Here is an 18,139-nt window from a genome sequence, read left to right on the forward strand (position 1 = left end):
GACCTAGAGGCTGGCTGTGACTTGTAGTGGGTTGGGGTTTGTTCTAGTTGCTGCCAAGTGCAGACTCCACGCACAGCCGTAGGAAACACCACGCAGGCGGCACCTGCCTGCTCTGTTTGAGGGCATTCTTGTGTCAGTCCATTGCTCTGAGAGTCTTCCTCTCTTTGCTGACCCTTTACCAGGCAGGATAGTCTTCTCCCCAGGGACTTGTCCCTCCTGACAACTTGTCCAAATTATGTGAGATAAGTTTTTCCATCCTCCCTTCTAAGGGGAGTCACCCTGGTCCCACCCCACACCCCCTCCTCTCCCCCCGCCAAAGCCAAACTCACTGCCATCAAGTCCAAGAGATGTCAAGATACAGGTCGATCTCCCAGGAACTAAGAAGGAGTTGTGTAAGAGACCCAGACTTTCTGGGGAGCTGACAGGAAGCCCGTCCCCCAGCCAGTACCCCAAATTCATACTTTTGGCCTCCATTGGGGAAAGAGACTTCCATTTGTTAAAGTCATTCACTTATGACATGTCAGCCTGAAAGACACATGGCTTGGATCACTTGAACAATTCAATTCATGCGAAACGGGCTCAAGCCAAAATATACAGTCTTTGTTGAGGCCTCAACTTTCTGCTTCTTTCTCTTCCACCCATCCCTAAATATCAGCAAGTCTCAAAGTAACTTTCAAAGAATAAATACACAAAGTAGTTCACCTCGGGATAATGAGGCATTTTCCTAGAGGGTCCCCATTTTAAAACTGACATATGTCCTGCATTTCCCGTTTTAATCGAAAAGCAAAAACCTTCTCTGTCTTTGGTTACTTTTGTTTAAAAAGAGGCTCAACATAAACAGCTGTCATTTTCATACGAATGAAATGAAAACTCAACCCTCGTCCCCCACCCCACAAAGAACACTTTTCTGAGGTTTTCGAGACTCTATATCTTCCCAAGACCAGAAAGCCTCATCTTTCGCCTGCGGGGCAGGAGGTAGAATTGAACTGCTGATGTGTGGTTAGCAGTTCAATGCAAAACCCATACGCCACCAGGAGTCCTTGAGGAATTTCTAAGCAAAAACAAACCAATCTCCCTGCCATTGAGCCAATGCCACCTCCTAGTGGCCCCAAAGAACAGGGTAGAAGTGCCCCCATGCGTTTCTGACACTGTGATTCTTTGCGTGATGAGAAGGCCCATCTTTCTCCCGAGGAGCTGCTGGTAGTTTTGAACTGCTGACCTTGCACTCAGCAGCCCCAACGCGTAACCACTATGCCACGCCACGCCACCAGAGCTCGCGGAGGCATTTCTGCATTTCATGGAGCACTTGCCACATGTGTGACTGGTGCGGTCAGGCACCTAATTTTTTCCCTCCAGTGTGGCGGGTGAGACGCATGTGGTCAGTCTGCTACAAGCTGTCCTGTCCAGTCCTCTGAGAGGGTGAGAAGTTGTCGGCACCATCAAGTTTGATGAGGACTGAAGCATCCTGGGTAAGAAAGAGGCTGGGTTCCGGGCTCACAGGGCCCACTGGAGACAGGCTTGAGAAATTTACACCATGACCTACTTCCCTGAATCCTTACGCAAAGCATTCTTTGCATTCCTCCCGGTCATGGAGAGATTATTATCAGGCACAGTCCCAGAAGTGACTGGAAGCCTCTCTGGTCACTGTTACAGACGTAGATAAAACTGTGGGTCTTCTTCGATCGCCACTGAAGCTCCACGGAGGGCCCCAAACAGTTGAACACTCCACAGAGCTTGGCGCACGTTTGGTGGAATCCGGTGTGACACCGAGTCAGTAAGTCACTGCCAAAAATTAACTAATTAGAAATAAATTCACTGTCTGTGGGCTTTTAAACTAGGCCAAAGAGTTTGTTTTATGATGTGTCTATTTTACCATAACAGAAAGGAGACCAACCAGGTTTCTGCCCCCCGATAGTCAAATCTTTGGGTTGTTGTTTAAATTCCATAAACTAGCTTTTGTCGGTGTTGGGGAAGAGGATTGAGTCAACTTCAGCAGTGACGTGTCCCCACTGCTTTTCAAAGCTGGATTTCATGTGAAACAGAGCGGAACAAGGACAAGACCGTCCATTGTCGCCTTGAGACCGGCAACACAGGAGCCAGGAACTCGCGTCTAAGTAATGGCTCATCGTAATTTCTGAATTCATTAAGAACAATTCATAGTAGAAAGACTGGCTAATTCTGAAATATCTCCCTTGGGTTATAAGCTATCCCTTCCCCAGTCTACTCCCAGTTTGTGGCACGGCAGTTCTAAACTGGGAGCAGAAAATAAATAAGTAAGCTGGAAGTAGACAGACCACATGGAAGGCTGCACTGTGTCCACCGTTCAGTATTGCTTCAGTATTGAATATGGGTGTTTTACAAATCCATCCCAAGGAAGGAGAATTTCAAACAAAATCTTCTAAAAAGGGATTCTACGAGCAGTTTGAAAAACTAGTGAAAAAGGATAAGATCTACAAGAACTGAAAAATGAACTCCCCCCCAAAAGAAGATGCAGTTAGCTGCTGTGGAGCCCGCTCAACTCTTGACAACTGTATGCGTAGCAGGACCAAAGGCTGTCCGTCCGGTCTTGCACCAGCTTCAAGGTCATTGTGAGTTACAACGACTGCATAGATCCGATCTCACTCAGGGTTCTCGGGGATAAAAGGACCAGGAAATATATATTTGTGCACCATAGAGAGTGGGAAAAGCCACGGGCAAGCATGGTCAATGAAGGTCACAGCCGAGAAAACCCTAGGGAACAGATCCACTCAACTGAAGGGCACCACCATCCCAGTGAGATAAGGGAAAGCTGACCTGCTGGGGCAGGCAGAAACCGGATGTGATGGCTTGGTCCTCTGAGAAACCATAGGCTCAGACAGAGTGAAAAACAGCAAGCCAGGAATCTGCCTCCCAATTCCAGAGGGGAAGATGGGGAAGCCGGCAAAGAAGCAGCGTCTCTGTAGGCGGTCTAGATAAGCCTTTCCCAAGCCTCCTGCCTTCTTGTCTTTTAGGTGGGCCTGGTGAGTGGGTTGGTATGATAATTCCTTTGAAGCAGTGATGGGGTACCTATTTAATCTAGGGGCATCTGTTTTATCTAGTTGTCTCTTGTAACATTCTGGCTTGGCTCCATCGGCCCTGTCTTCTCTTATCATAAGATAATTGACTCTCCACACGACCTCCGGGGCTGCCACGCCTCAAGCCTGGGCTCTGGGCTCCGGCACAGACGCTGCATCAGCCACCAACTCCGAGGACCTTATGCACAACGACAGGCTGCCAAGCCTGCCCATCACTGGGATCCACCATGGATCAGACCCTCGCGATCTTACATCGGCAGATTTCCAGAACTACATGCCCAGTTCTTTCATCCTAGTTTGTCCAGCGCCCCTGGGACCAGCTCAGCATCCTGGCAACACGCTCAAGTGTCCATGGTGGACAGCAGGGTGGTGACTGTGCATGCATGAGCTGCACTGAGGGTGAATTCGACGGCAGAACCGCCATTGCCTGCCATAGACGACTATCAGAGACCCAACTGCCCTTGACTGTTACCAACGGTGTCCACTGCAAACCACTTTATTTAAAGGTCTCCAGTTGCCTGTATCAAATGGCACTCTCCCATCTAAATACCCCCCCACCCACAAATAGTTGGTTAAAAAGCAACAGTTAACTGAAACCCACATCAAGCTACCCATGTTCTTGTCTGTCAGAGAAACTGAGGTACAGTACTCTCGACTCCCAATCTGGAAGCTGTGTTATTTTTGACTGCCCCACACATGCGCCTCTGCAAATACTCATGACACCACCACACTGTGAAAACACTTGCCAAACCACCCTCTCCTGTCCGGCCTTATATGTCAACACACAATATTTTTTAAATAATTTTTTTAACTCTCTGGAGAAATACTTAGGCACTCAAGAGTGAAAGTTGCACAGCGAATCAGGAAGATGGAAGAAGAATCAACGCACTTGAACGTGGTGCTGGCGAAGACTAGTCCAAGTACTGTGGACTGCCAAAAGAACTAACAGATCTGTCTTGGAAGAGGTGCCGTTGGGATGCTTCTTAGAGGGAAGAGGGGCCGATGGGAAGGAAGGACGGGATGCGGGGAGAGAACCACATTCATGGAAGGTTTCACACGTAGGACACTGTTACTGATTTCATTTCTTGGGACAGGCTAGGTACAAATACGCACAGTGTACTTCTTTTAAAAAAACAACAACAAAACCCTCCAGATTCCTTATCCTTGAAACCTAAATATTGGTCTGAGTGGCTAAAAAAATGATGGGGGGTGGGGTGAGGGTGGGGTTAGTAAAACCGCAAAGGACTTGGAGTCTTCAGTGACAAACAAGTTCATTTCAACCAAACAACAACAGCTACAAAGGAAGTGAGGATGGGGAGATTTTGTCCTATGTTCTTTGGGCAGGTAATCAATCAGGAGAGACCAGTCCCTGGAAAAGGACCTCATGGCTTGGTAAATGGAGGGGCAGCGAAAAGCGGAGGACCCTCCAGGAGATACGACTCGGCGCAATGGCTGCACAGGTGGGCTCCCACGGAAGGACAAGAGAGAGGACGGCGCAGGAGGATCGCTGAGTCAGAACCTGACCTGCAGCACCCAGAAACAGGTGAGCAGCAGGTAAGGACAGCCAGGTTGCTTCTAAGAGGCAAGGGGGGGTGAGACTTCATCTTACAGACCGCGGACACGGTTACAGGGGAGACTAGTCCCTGCGGAAGGATGTGTTTGGTAAAGTAGAGGGGCAGGGGAAAAAGAGGAGGGTAGGGTCTTCACGGAGACACCCCGGTTACAACCCTGGGCTCAAGAATAGGAGCCACTGTGGTGGTGGCATGAGACTGGGCACGGTTTCATTCTGTTGTACACAGGATCGCTGTGGGTTGGAACCGACCAGATGGCACCTAGTAACAGCGTCCGAATCTTCTCCTGATCTTCCATCACCGGGGAAGACGGTCAGATTTCTTCGTGGATTTTCACACCATCCAGTTGTTATAAAACCGAGTTCTCGGCCATTCTCTGTGCTCAGCACAAGGAAGGTTTGTCATTGTTTTAAGAGGCAACCAGGTGGAAATAAAATGTGACCCCTGCCCAGCAGTTCCTTCTTGCTAAGTAGAGAGAATGGCATTTCATTCATCACACATCTAAGTAGCTGCTGATTGGCACAGATTATTTCCCAAAAAACCCTCCAACTCTCCAGGATCAAGAATGGAATTGCGTGGGGAAGTTTCCTTTACCATCTCCCTAGATGGCTGGAAGGAATCTGCCACTCCGGGACCACAATTTGATGACTTTTTTCCTCCAGCCAGCAACCCCCTGGTGACACAAATGGGGAGACTTGGTGGTTAACAGGGGTTCCAAGGGAGAAAGGCCTGGTGATCTGCTGGTGTGAAGTTTTACGGCCTCAGAAACCTGAGAGGTGGCTCTACTTGGCCACACAAGGCCGTGGCGAGTTGACTCAACCGCACCCAACAAACGCAAAACAAACCTCAGCGGCCATCAGGTCAGTTCTGACTGCAGGCGACCTTGCGGGTTTCTGAGGCTGCAACTCTAGATGAACTAACTCATAAAGAGCAGTTGGGGGGTTCAAAGCGCTGATCAACTCATCGCCTACCTCACCCTCAGAATCCCCCAGGCACTCAGCAAGATCCGTGCAAACACACTGCCATCAAGTTGATTCCAACTCAGCCATCCTGTGGGGCAGAATTACTGCAGCGGGTTTCTGAGACCATCTATCTTTATGGGGCAGAAAGCCTCCTCTTGCTCCCTCTGGGCAACTGGTGGGTGTTGAGCCCTTGATCCTGCGGTTAGTGGTCCCATGCTTAACCCAGAGTACCACTAGGGCTCCTGAGCAAGATGGTTAGAGGGAAATAGCGATGCTTCTAACATCATCTCAAACGACCCCTCCCAGGCCTGGGTGTCTCAGTGCCCGTGCCTGGACCACCTCTCCCTGGCCTCCTCACCATCTCCTACTGTTCCCCGCCAGTCAGTTCCCTCCCCTTCAGGTGGGCCTCCCGGGTTGAGCACCGCTAGACTACTGAAGCTCTGATCAGATCCAGGAATCATCTGGGATTCCAGTGCAAGCACTCTAGGACCAGGGCCCTAGGGCGTCTTTTAAGAGCTTCCTAGGTCCTAACTCAGAGGAGCCAGGGTGGCATAGTGGTTATGAGTTAGGCTGCTAATGGCAAGGACAGCCGTTTGAGACCACCAGCCTGCACCACGCAAGAAAGATGGGCCTTTCTGCTCCCATCAGGAGTTATAGTCTCAGAAACCCTCAAGGGCACTTCTACCTGGTCCTACAGGGCCACCGTGAGTGGACAGGAACCCCACGGCGCTGAGTTAGTTTTTTCGGAGGTCCTACTTCGGTTGCACAACCAGGCTTGGGAGCCAGGGGACATTTCATTTCCAGGCTCTTCCAATTAGCCGTGTTTGCAACCAACTCTGGAATAGCCAACCAGTCAAAGGGCAGGAGCTTCTCCCCCTCCCCACTTCTTAAAGGTGGCGCATCTTAATGACAAGGGGCCTTGGTGGTGTAGTGGTGAGTTAGGCTGCTAATGGTAGGGTCAGCAGTTCAAAACCACCAGCTGTACTGCCGGCGAAAGGGAGGCTTCCTGAAGACTTACAGTCTTACACAACATTCCTCTTATTCTTTAATGCTTCCACCCTCCCCTCCACCATCATGACTCCAGTTCTACCTTACAAACCTGGCTAGAGCGGAGCATGTGCACTGGTTCAGATAAGAGCTCTTGACATACTGAATCCAGGACAGATACCCCCACCCCCACCAGGAACATTAACGGAAGTAGTGATACCACGAAGGCCGGGGGAAGGGGAGGGGTGAAGGGGAGAAAGGGGGACCATTCGCAAGGATCATCATATATCAACCCCCACCCGAGGGGGCAAATAAGAGAAACTCGGGTGAAGGGAGACAGTGTCTGTAATGATAAGTGTTAGATTATGAAAGCAGTAATAATTTATCATTTATCAAGGGCTCATGAGGGTGTGGGGGAGTTGGGAGGGAAAAAAAGAGTAGCTGACACCAAGGCTCAAGCAGAAAGAGAATGTTTTGAAAAGGATTATGGCAACATGTACACATACAAATGTGCTTGACACAATTGATGTATAGATTATTATAAAAGCTGTAAGAGCCCCAAAAAAAACAAACACAAAAAAAGATTTCCAGTCTCAGAAATCCACAGGGACATTTCTACTTTGCTCTATAGCAGTGGTTCTCAACTTCCTCATGCCGCGACCCTTTCATACAGTTCCTCATGTTGTGGTGACCCCTCAACCCATAACGTTATTTTCATTGCTACTTCATCACTGTAATTTAGCTACTGTTATGAATCAGGTGACCCCTGTGAAAGGGTCAGTTGACACCCCCCCAAGGGGGTCGCGACCCACAGGCTGAGAACCGCTGTTCTATAGGGTCGCTGTGAATCAGAAATTGACTTGATGGCAGTGAGCATGCTTGGTTTTCGGTTTCCTCTCATTGGCGAGCCAAGCAGACTATCGGTGTTTTGCTGAAACTGGGAGGGCGCCTGGCAGAAGGGAGCAGGGCAGCAGTAGGGCTCCCCCTTGGTTTACAATATCCCCAAGAGAAACAGCAGGGAGGAAACAAAAAGTCTTTAAACTTGAAAGACTACTACTCGGAGAAGCCTAACAGGGAAAGACCCGTAGTTTCCAGGGCTTTGAACATGTACTGTTTGCTGTGTTTTTGTTTTTCTGGGAAAGAGCATTTATTCCAGAAGGCAGGGCCAGGCTGTCTTGTGAAGTGGAGGGGCAGGAGGGAAGTGGGGTGCTTCTGTCTTCTACATTCCCTGGGGACGATTTCTGCAGCCCCCCCATCCTGGAGCCCAGCACTCGCCCAATCAGAAGAACGAGTGATTGCTGGCAACTAGAAGCGTTTAGATGATCCCCAGAGGCGAAATCCAAACACTGGTGGCTGGAGAAGTAGGTCATGGTCCAGACAAACAAGGGGAAGGCCGCGGCAGTCAAAACTCAGAGCACAGCAGATCAGGGCTCCTCGGCCCGTGTTAAAACCTTTCCAGCTTGCTTCTTTCCTCGCCTTGTAGAATAAGTGGGTGCGGAAGTATTTTTTTTAATCGTGTTACTGGGGGCTCATACAACTCATCCCAATCCATCCATCCATCCATCCATCCATCCATCCATCCATCCATCCATCCATCCACCCATCCATTGTGTCAAGCACATTTGTACGTTTGCTGCCATCATCATTATCAAAACATTTTCCTTCAAGTCTTTTTTTTTCAAAATATATATATATATTTTTTTAATTTTAACAATTTATTGGGGCTCATACAATTCTTTTCACAGTTCATATATATACATACATCAATTGTATAAAGCACATCTGTACAGTCTTTGCCCTAATCATTTTTTTCTCTTTTCTTCTTTTACATTTTATTAGGGACTCATACAACTCTTACCACAATCCATACATATACATACATCAATTGTATAAAGCACATCCATACATTCCCTGCCCCAATCATTCTCAAGGCATTTGCTCTCCACTTCCTTCAAGTCTTTTTTAAAGTCATGAATAGCTTCTCATGGTAGAAAGATGGGGCTTTCTACGTGGGTAAAGAGTGAACCCACGGGGGCAGTTCCACCCTGTCCCACAGGGTCGCTCTGCATCGACTGCATCGACTCGCCGTTGGGAGATGAGTGCTAAGAGCCTTTCATGCTCTGAAAGCGAGTCTGCAGCACGATCAGGCGGCTCCTGGAAGGAAAAAGCTGGCCAGCACCCACCCCCCACCCCCACCCAAGGCGCTCAGCCTCTTCGTTTAAACCACGCCAAGGAAATCGAGGGGTCACCCTCACCAAGCACGCGTGGCAAACATGAGAAAAACCAATGGCCCCCAAGGCCAGGGCTGGGAGACTAGGATCTGTCTGCAAGGGGGAGATCTTTGGAAAGTCAATGTAGCAAGTACGATGGAACCGGAAGCGCCTATAAATCATCGGATCCAGCAACTGCCCTTCCAGGCCTGAGCCTCAGAGCCACACCTGCACACGGCAGAAATACCAGGACTAGGAAGCGCCCTGCTCCAGTTCCTGACAGCAAAAGGGCGACGCATTTAAATGCAAGCCCCGGGGAATGGTTTGGTCAGTTAGAGTACTCCCGGGAGACCAAAGTCATTGCCGTCCAGTGTACCTGACCCTCATCGTCCCTACAGAACACAGAACCACTGGCCCTTTGGGTGTCCAGGGCTGGTGTTCATGAAAGCAGATGGGCTTATCGTCCCCCCAGCCCCCCTCCCACGGCAGCCCTCACAATTGTTCTTATGTTTGGACTCTGGTTGCAGCCACTGGGTCAATCCTTGTCACAGTATTCTGAAGGACAAACTCACTGCCATCCAGCGGATTCTGACTCGCGGCAACCCCACAGGACCGGGCAGAATGTAACTCTTCATGGGAGCAGGAAGCCTCATCTTTCTCCCACGGAGCAGCTGGTGGTTCCGAACTGCTCACCTTGGGTTAGCAGTCCAACAGGTAACCCATCACACCACCAGGGCCCTTGTTATACAGTACTACCTACCACCCGCTGGAAGGAAATACACTTATTAGCAAGAACGGAGACAGGTGTTTACACGCTGTTGTGGAAAGAGATCCCAAACCTGAAGCTGCAGCGTGCGTGTGTCAGAAAGAACGGGGCGGCTGTTCTTGTGGACTTGAACAGGAGGAGCGTGTGTGAGAGAACACGCCAGACGCCTCCAGCTCTGGTTTAAAACACGGTCGACAGTGAGGGCTGTGGTGTCAGAGAGGAGACATTTACTTTTTTCTCTGGTTCTGTCCTTTTAGGCTATCAGTAATATTTTTTAAATGACAAAAGTGTTCACAATGAAATATGCAACCTTCCTCTAGTTCCTGAATGCTTCCTACCCACCCACCCACCCACCACCACCACTATCATGGTCCCAGTTCTGCCTTACAAATCTGGCTGGACCAGGGGATGTACACTGGTACAGATGGGAGCTGGAGGCACATGGAGTCCAGGGCGGATGATCCCTTCAGGACCAGTGGTGGAGGTGGAGATGCGGGGAGGGTGGAGAAAGGGTGGGGTGGAGAAGGGAAGCCAATTACAAGGATCCGCATGTGGCCTCCTCCCTGGGGGACAGACAGTAGGGAGGTGGGTGAGGGGACACGTTGGACAGTGTGACATATGACAGAATAATAGTTTGTAGATTGTCTGGGGTTCATGAAGGAGGGGGGAGCGGGGAGGGAGGGGGGAAAATGAGGAGCTGATGCCAGGGGCTTACGTGGAGAGCAAATATTTTGAGAATGATGAGGGCAATGAATGTGCAGGTGTGCTTTACACAATTGATGTATGTATGGATTGTGATAAGAGTTGTATGTGCCCCTAATAAAATGATTTTAAAAAGTGAAACGAACCCAGTTACAAAAGGGCACATGCTTCCTACTACTTTACCAGAAGCCCTGGTGGTGTCGTGTTACCAGTGGGGCTGCCAACTGCAAGGTCAGCAGTTCAGAACGACCAGCCACTCTCCGGGCGAAAGACAGGGCGGCCTTCTACTCACGAGGCTCAGAAACACCCTGGCATCAATTTCCACACTTAGGGTCCACAGCGTCCAAGTGAATGAGAGATTGAACTGTGTAGGACTCAAGGTGGAATGGTACTCAGACTCCTTCTACCGACCGTGTCTGGAGTGCCGGGGCACTGGGAACACTGATGTAAATAAATAATAGTGCAATCAGCATATCCCAGGGGGGTGATCGACAATGCTGTACTTCTTTGCTTATATGGCTTTTTGCTTTGCTTTCCTGCTTGTACCTTGGTTGTTGTTGTTTTCGTTCTTTCTTATTTTCTTTGTGTGTTTGTGTTCTGTTTGTTTGGTTGCTGGTTGGCTTACGGCAGCTATTGATGCAGTTGGTCTTATAGGATTTTGATTTTGTCATATTATGACCACCAAAGTAAACCTGAGATGTGCAAACCCCATAGACAAGCAGATGGAGTCTGGGCTCCTAGTTAACTCTAACCCTAACTCAAGAGCAGTTAGTTATGATAACATGGCCCTGCTTGATACTCACCTTCATAAAATGATCACGGGAGATAAGGGTGCGACAGCAAAGTGTGGTGAAGAAAGTAGATGGTGCCCGGCTATCCATGGGAACAGTGGCTGGGGTCTTAAAAGCTTGCATTCAAACAAGCATCAATCTAAGCGAAGGAGCACGCCAGCTTATGTGATCCAAAGATGACAATTACAAAATTCTAATATGGTGACAGGAAAGTATCAGAGCTACAGAACCACAGTGTGGGAATTGTGCCCGATCTGACCCCACTACACCCGGGCAAAACACCAAGGGCGAGCAACAGAGCAGCAAGGGGAGCAAAGCAATGAAGTCCCTGGAGAATATCAAAAATAGACTTTGGGACCAGGGCTTGGCACCCCATCAGACTAGACTGGAAAACACTCCTAAAGGTCAACAAACAGACCTGGAACTATTTACAGGTTGTTTGGGGTTTTTTTGTCATAGGTTTTTTGTTTGTTTGTTTCATTTTGTTTTGTCTTGTTTTGGGGCTTATTATTTTCTCTGCATGTCTATCTAGATAAGATAGGCGTGATAAACAATCCACAGGAGAAAAATGACAGGACCAACAGTTCTAGGGGATTAACACAGGAGGGGTGGAGGCAGGGAAAAGGAAGCTGGTGTTAACAAACCCAGGAACAGGGAACAACAAGTGATCTAAAATCAATGACAAAGAGGGCGTAGGATGCCTGGTGGGGCTTGATCAAGGGAAATGTAGCTGAGAGGAATTACTGAAACCCCAATGAAGGTTAAACATGATAGTGGGACAAGAGGAAAGTAAAAGGGAATACAAGAAAGAACTAGGAGGCAAAAGACATTTATAGAGCTCTAACTACAGGCATGTACATATGTAATTGTATTTATATATAACGATAGGGAAATATTCCTATGTACATGTATTTATATGTTAATTATTAAGGTAGCAGATGGACACTGGGCCTCTACTCAAGTCCACCTTTAACTCAAGAATACTTTGTTCTAATAACTCGGCATTCGGTGATGCTTGCCTTCCCAACACAATCACTGAAGACAACGGGTACATAAGCAAATGTGGTGAAGAAAACTTATGGTGTCCGGCTATCAAAAGAGATAGCATCTGGAGTCTTAAGGCTTGAAGATAAACAAGCAGCCATCTAGCTGAGAAGCAACAAACTCCACATGGAAGAAGCACACCAGCCTGTGTGATCATGAGGTATCGAGGGGATCAGGTATCAAATACCCAGAACAATCATATCGATGCAAACAAGGGGGAGGGTGGAGTGGAGGCCCAAAGCCCATCTGTAGACAATTGGACATCCCTTCACAGAAGAGTCACAAGAGACGAGTCAGTCAGGGTGCAGTATAGCACCGAAGAAACATACAACTTTCCTCTAGTTCTTTAATGCTTCCTCCCCGCTCCCTCACTATCATGACCTCAATTCTACCCTACAAATCTGATTAGACCAGAGCATGTACACTGGTACAGACAAGAGCTTGCAACACAGGGTGTCCAGGACAGACAAACCCCTCAGGACCAATAAGAGTAAGGATACCAGGAAGAGAAGGGGAAAGTCGGGCAGGGGGAGAAGGGGGAACCAATCACAATGATCTACATATAACCCCCTCCCAGTGGAACGGACAACAGAAAAGTAGGTGAAGGGAGATATCAGTCGGTGTAAGACATGGAAAAAAATAATTTCTAAATTATCAAGGGTTCATGAGGGACGGAGAGTAGGGGAGGGGGGAAATGAGGAGCTGATATCAAGGGCTCAAGTAGAAAGAAAATGTTTTGAAAATGATGATGGCAACATATGTACAAATGTGCTTGACACAATGGGTGGATGTATGGATTGTGATAAGAACCCCAATAAAATGATATTTTTTAAAAGGTACATTTAATCAAAATATTTATTATTTACTTACTATTATTAAATATTTATAAACCGATTATTAAGTTTCTCATCCATCTCTTCCAGTAGGTATGGAATGACCCGAGGTCCTAATGACGAAAAATGAGTAGCAAACAAAAGAACTTCAGCCTCAAAACCCCATCCGCAGATTCTCCTGGAAGGATGCCCGTTGTCACAGTGCTTACACCGCTCGGCTGCGGTTCAAACCCCCCAGCCGCTCTGCAGAAACAAGACGTGACGGTGGGCTTCCCGAAACATAGATGACCTGGGAAATCCTCGGCTGAGGTTCTCTCCAAGAGGGTCCCGATGATGTGGAATGGGCTCAATTAGCAGGGAAAGGACACTGCGTTTAAGTAGACAAGTCTAATCACATGACAGAAAGAGCTACAGGATGGGGTGCTAACCCAAAGATCACAGTTCGAGCCCATGAGCCCCTCCCTCCCTTTTGGCTCTGTGCCAGAAGGATTTACAGTCTCAGAAACCCTGTACGGGAGAGGCTCTCTCTGAGACAGAATCCAGGCGATGACAATGAACTTGAGACTTTTTTTGGGGGGGAGGGGGAGGCAATAGCTGTAATTAAGAAATCACGACGATGCCGTTCCACTCCACCAACAGTTCCACTGGAGAAGGACAAGGCTTTCTAGCTTGTGAACCATTTCAATCTCGGAAAACCCACGGGGGCAATGCTACCCTGTCCTACAGGGTCGCTGCAAGTGGGAATGGACTGGGGCGCAGTGAGTTGGGTTTTCAGTTTGTTTGTCTGCACTCCGCTGCTATCACCAAGGGCGGCAGTTCAAATCCTCCCAGGGGCTCCGAGGGAAAGAGCTGAGGATCTGGAAAGGTGACGGCTGAAAAAGCCCCATGGGGCAGCTCCCACGGGGCTGCGATGAACTGGAACCAATGCCACAGCACCCAATGGCAATCCCAATGTCCCTAGCAGTAACAGCGGCAACAACGATGACCACAGTTCACGAGCACGTTGCCGACAGTGAGGAGAACATTTCTAAGACGCAGCCGTCCTCTGGCCCCCAGGTTTTCTTTTTCCGTGTTTTCCTACAGTGTGACTTTAAAATGAGATTAACTTGTCCTCGAGGGAATTTCCTTCCTTCATATTTACTTCTTAGGTTATTAGCACACGAAGAATTGAGTCCGAGGCTATTTTGTTTATTCAAGAGATAAAGCATGTGATACATTTCTCCTCTCCGAGCTCTGAAGATTGTCAGCTAGAATGTCCCACTTCAGACAGATCCCAGCACGGAGAACTACGGGAAGGGCCAGGGAGGGGCAGGGAAGCTGGGACTTCTGAACAGGAGCATTAAACGCTTCCTAAGAAAACCTATTTAACGAAAACATTTCCTGTCCATTTCATTATTACTTTCTAAGATGCCCAACTAGGGCTGGCCTTACAATAGCCGTTTAATTAAAACTATAAAGGCATGCAGATGAGTCAACGCCAGCCGAGCTCAAACTCACACAGAGTCCTGGACTTCAAGGAGGGGCAGAGTTCAAGTGGCGTCTCCACTGGTCGTACATTCCTGCCCCACAGCCAAGGAGTGGATTGCGACTCCCAGCAGTCCTAAAGGACAGAGTCTGACTGCCCCATAGGGTTTCCAAGGTGTCAGCTTTACAGGAAGGCACTTTGGTGGCACAGGGGTTAAAGCACTCAGCTGGTTCGAATCCACCCGCCACTCCACCGAGGGAACAGTTGGCATGCATCAAGCTTCCAAACGCCAACCAAACTCCCCGCCACCGAGTCGATGATGACTCCCAAGCGAGCAGGCAGGGCAGGGCACACTGCTCCTGTGAATGCCCTGTAATTCTTTTTCGTTTCTTTTTCGAGACTGTAATTCTTTACAGAACTGGAAAGCCCTGACTTTCTGCCCAGGAGCGGCTAGCAGTTTCAACTTGCTGACCTTGTTGGTTAGCAACCGAAGCCGTCACCAGTATGAAGCCCCCCCAGCTCCATGATGATTACAGCCCAGGAAGCTCCACAGGGCAGCTCTCTTCTGTCTTCAGGATCACGGTGAGCCAGAATGGAATCAATGGCAAAGGCTTATTTTACCTTAATCTTAATGAAAGCAGCAACCACATCTTTCTCCCTGGATTCCGGCCTAACAGTTCATAGCTGGAACCAGTGCACCGCCTGGGCTCCTTTCTCCACATCGACTCAGGTCCAATAGGCTGGAGCGGACTGCACTGCTAAGGTGTCCAGGGCCACTGGGCAGCCCTAGATGACCAGTATTGATGGCACCCGGCAACATCAGCAAACATACCCTTCTCTCCTAATCGCTTAAATTCTGGTCCTTTTAGGCTAAAACCAGAGAGCGTTGTCACGTTAAGGTCACCTTCATTCTCCAACCCCACTGTGTGAACTTCGAACAAGTGGGAGGAAGCACAGAGGGGAGGGGCTAGGAGAGGCACTGGAAGGAGTCTGGGGTTTGTTGGCATGCAGCAATCTCCCCCAAACACCAAAAACGCCAAACACCAAAGCAGAATCTCCCCCAAACACCAAAGCCACTGTCATCCCGCCAATTCCCACTCGTTACAACCGGGACAGCGTCCTGCGGGAGGCCCTGCTGGCAGAGTGGTTACGAGTCGGGCTGCCAACCACAGGCAGCATTTTGAACCCACCAGCTGCTCCTGGGGAGAAAGATGAGGCTTTCTGCTCCTGTAAAGCTGCAGTCTTGGACGCCCACAGGGGCGGTTCTACCCCGATGGATAAAGTCGCTATGAGTTGGCAGCGAGTTGGATTTTTTGGGTTTGGGCTTGGTTTACAGCAGTGGTTCTCAACCTTCCTAATACCACGACCCTTTAAAACAGTTCCTCGTGGTGGTGGCCCCCCTCGCCCCCGCAACCATAAAATTCTTTTTGTTGCTACTTCATCACTGTCATTTTGCTACTGTTATGAATTGGGCGACCCCTGTGAAAGGGCCGTTTGGCCCAGAAAGGGGTCTCGGCCCACAGGTTGAGAACCACTGGTTTATAAGGTTTCCAAGAGTTTTAATTTTAAGCCTTTATCGAAGTCAAGAGCCTCCCCTTTCTCTCACTTGCAGATAACAACCCAACACCAAACCCGACCGAACCTGCAATGCTAGGGTGATACAACACCTAAGTCTAGAATCAGTCTGTTCGACGATCCATATGTCCTGGCCACTCCCTGCTCTGGTAAACACACGGAACCAGTCTGAACCACGACTGTGACTGGCTACTGACTGTCCCTCTTTCAGGTCTGAAGTCACGAATTGCATCAGAAAATCCAGGCCGGGTCATGCAGAAGGATGAACCATGCAGGGGGTGTAGACGGCCATCTCACGAGCTCACCCCCTAAAAGCGCTCTCCAAGACAAATGTTAGACGACTGACTGAGGTTTGCTTTGAGGTTTTATCTATCACTCCTGTGGTTAGTTAGCTAAAGGAGCCCTGGTGGCTAGTAGTTTACTCGCGGAGCTAAATGCAAGGTCGGCAGTTTGAAAGCAACAGCCGCTGCTCAGGTGAAGGATGAGGCTTTCTACTCCCATAAAGATGAACAGTCTTGACCTAGAGGGTTGCCATAAGTCAGAAGGGACTTGATGACGGTGATCAAAATGGCCAAACCTCAAAATTAATCCTGCCACACAACCAATCCGATCCAGAGATGTCCTTCCACAAATTCTCAGGAAGCGTGTAAACAAGATGGCCTGGCCGCTGCAGGCTTCCCTTTTTGCTGAAATCTGCATAATGCCAAGACTTCCTTCAGTGCTTCTGAACCATAAGAAACTCTCCATTTGTTTGACCCGTAAGAGCAAGTCAGATAGGCAGCTTATCATTCCTGAGAAGCAGAAGCGCTGTGAGTATCTGATAACTTAAATTAACAGGAAAAAGGAAAGCAAATCAAATTGCTAATTAGGCAGCATGCATATGATATTAACCTCACTTAGGCAGGGAAAATAAGTCTGCTAACAGCCTTCATTTAGATCAGCATGCTACCCAGGAAGAGAAAGGAGGCATCAGCCTAAACTTCCTCTGAATGTCAAGAGACCTAATCCATCCAGACAGCTCAAGAAGTAATTCCTCACAAATTCAATGTATGAAGTGATCTTACTTGAGCTACTTGAACTTGATAGAGTATTTGTCTATCTGAGAATAAAAAGCGATTCAACACTGTACGGAGCGGCTGCTACAGAAATAGAAACCCAATTAAAAAAAAAACCCACGTGGTTAACAACCAACTTGACTTCAGCCATGATCTGCCACTTGAGATCCAGCATAAAGAGAAGGTCAAAGGGGAAATTGTAAAAGGAGGAGCCAGGTCAAGATCAGGCCCAATTCGCTGGTCTCTAATCAGCATGGGAGAGGCACCATATCCCTGCCTTCTTTCCACAAATAAGTACTGCAAGCCTACTATGTGCAGGGTCACAGGTGAGGGACACCTGTTGTGATACAAATCAAGTGGTCCCGCCCTTGTAGAGCACGGACAACAGCCTCCTAGGGCCCTAAGCAGAAGATTCCCGTCAACAAACCGGTAAAGGTGGAGATGCAGGGAAAAAGGGTCTGTGGTAATTTGGGGCCAAGAAGTGGCAGATGGGGCTATTCAGAGGTCAGCAGCTTGAAGGTACAAGTGACATGCTGAGTCATTCATAATCAGAAGCGCCCATCTGAATAAACCTGAGTCATAAACTTTAGGGGTTGAAATGAACAACTGCACGTTTTCCAAGGATACATGGGAGCGTATTGATTTCTCTCCAAATTGATAACTGGGCAGTATGCCAACCAGCTCCGTGATATTCTGCAAGCCATTTAAATAATTGTCTACAGGAGGTAGTCTGGCTCCATCAGGATGGCGGTGACAGGGAACTCCTGGGCACGCTCAGGCTGTCGGAAAAGGATGACGGAAGAGAACCGAGAACAAAAGAATCCAGGCTTGCTGGATAGGGGCGTAAAGGCCCCACCCCACTGTAGTGTGAGTCGTTCCCAAGACCTGGATGGGTAGCAAACTCCAAGGAACTAAACCTTGCCCTCTTCCAAGCCCGAAGATGGAACCTTACAATGACTTTCTTCGCTGGAGTTTCAAGGTAGCCATTTTGAGACTGACATCAAAAAGGGCAGCCCTTGCCTGGAGAGATAAAGCTCAAAAGGCAGGAAGCGATGGGAAAACAGGGCTACCGGAAATGGTTAGCACCCGCAGGAAGTGGGAAGAGGACTGGCACTTTGTGGGGGC

General features: G+C 48.7%; 1 protein-coding gene and 1 long non-coding RNA gene across 3 annotated transcripts in view; one reads left to right on the top strand and one right to left on the bottom strand.

Moving 5' to 3' along the window:
- Positions 1 to 18,139, bottom strand: part of AKAP12 (A-kinase anchoring protein 12) — a 104,316-nt gene that overhangs the window by 84,570 nt on the left and 1,607 nt on the right. The gene's annotated exons all lie outside the window — the stretch shown is intronic.
- LOC142453250 (uncharacterized) lies at positions 1,618 to 9,795 on the top strand. Of its 2 annotated transcripts, XR_012785369.1 has the most exons (4): positions 1,618 to 1,774; positions 4,398 to 4,607; positions 4,853 to 5,020; positions 9,311 to 9,795. It is a non-coding gene; the product is annotated as an uncharacterized LOC142453250 (long non-coding RNA). The 2 variants fall into 2 exon arrangements; XR_012785368.1 differs by lacking the exon at positions 9,311 to 9,795 and having other exon boundaries at positions 1,619 to 1,774; positions 4,853 to 5,368.

Source organism: Tenrec ecaudatus, chromosome 7, assembly GCF_050624435.1.
Source record: "Tenrec ecaudatus isolate mTenEca1 chromosome 7, mTenEca1.hap1, whole genome shotgun sequence".
In the NCBI taxonomy this organism is placed as follows: Eukaryota; Metazoa; Chordata; class Mammalia; order Afrosoricida; family Tenrecidae; genus Tenrec; species Tenrec ecaudatus.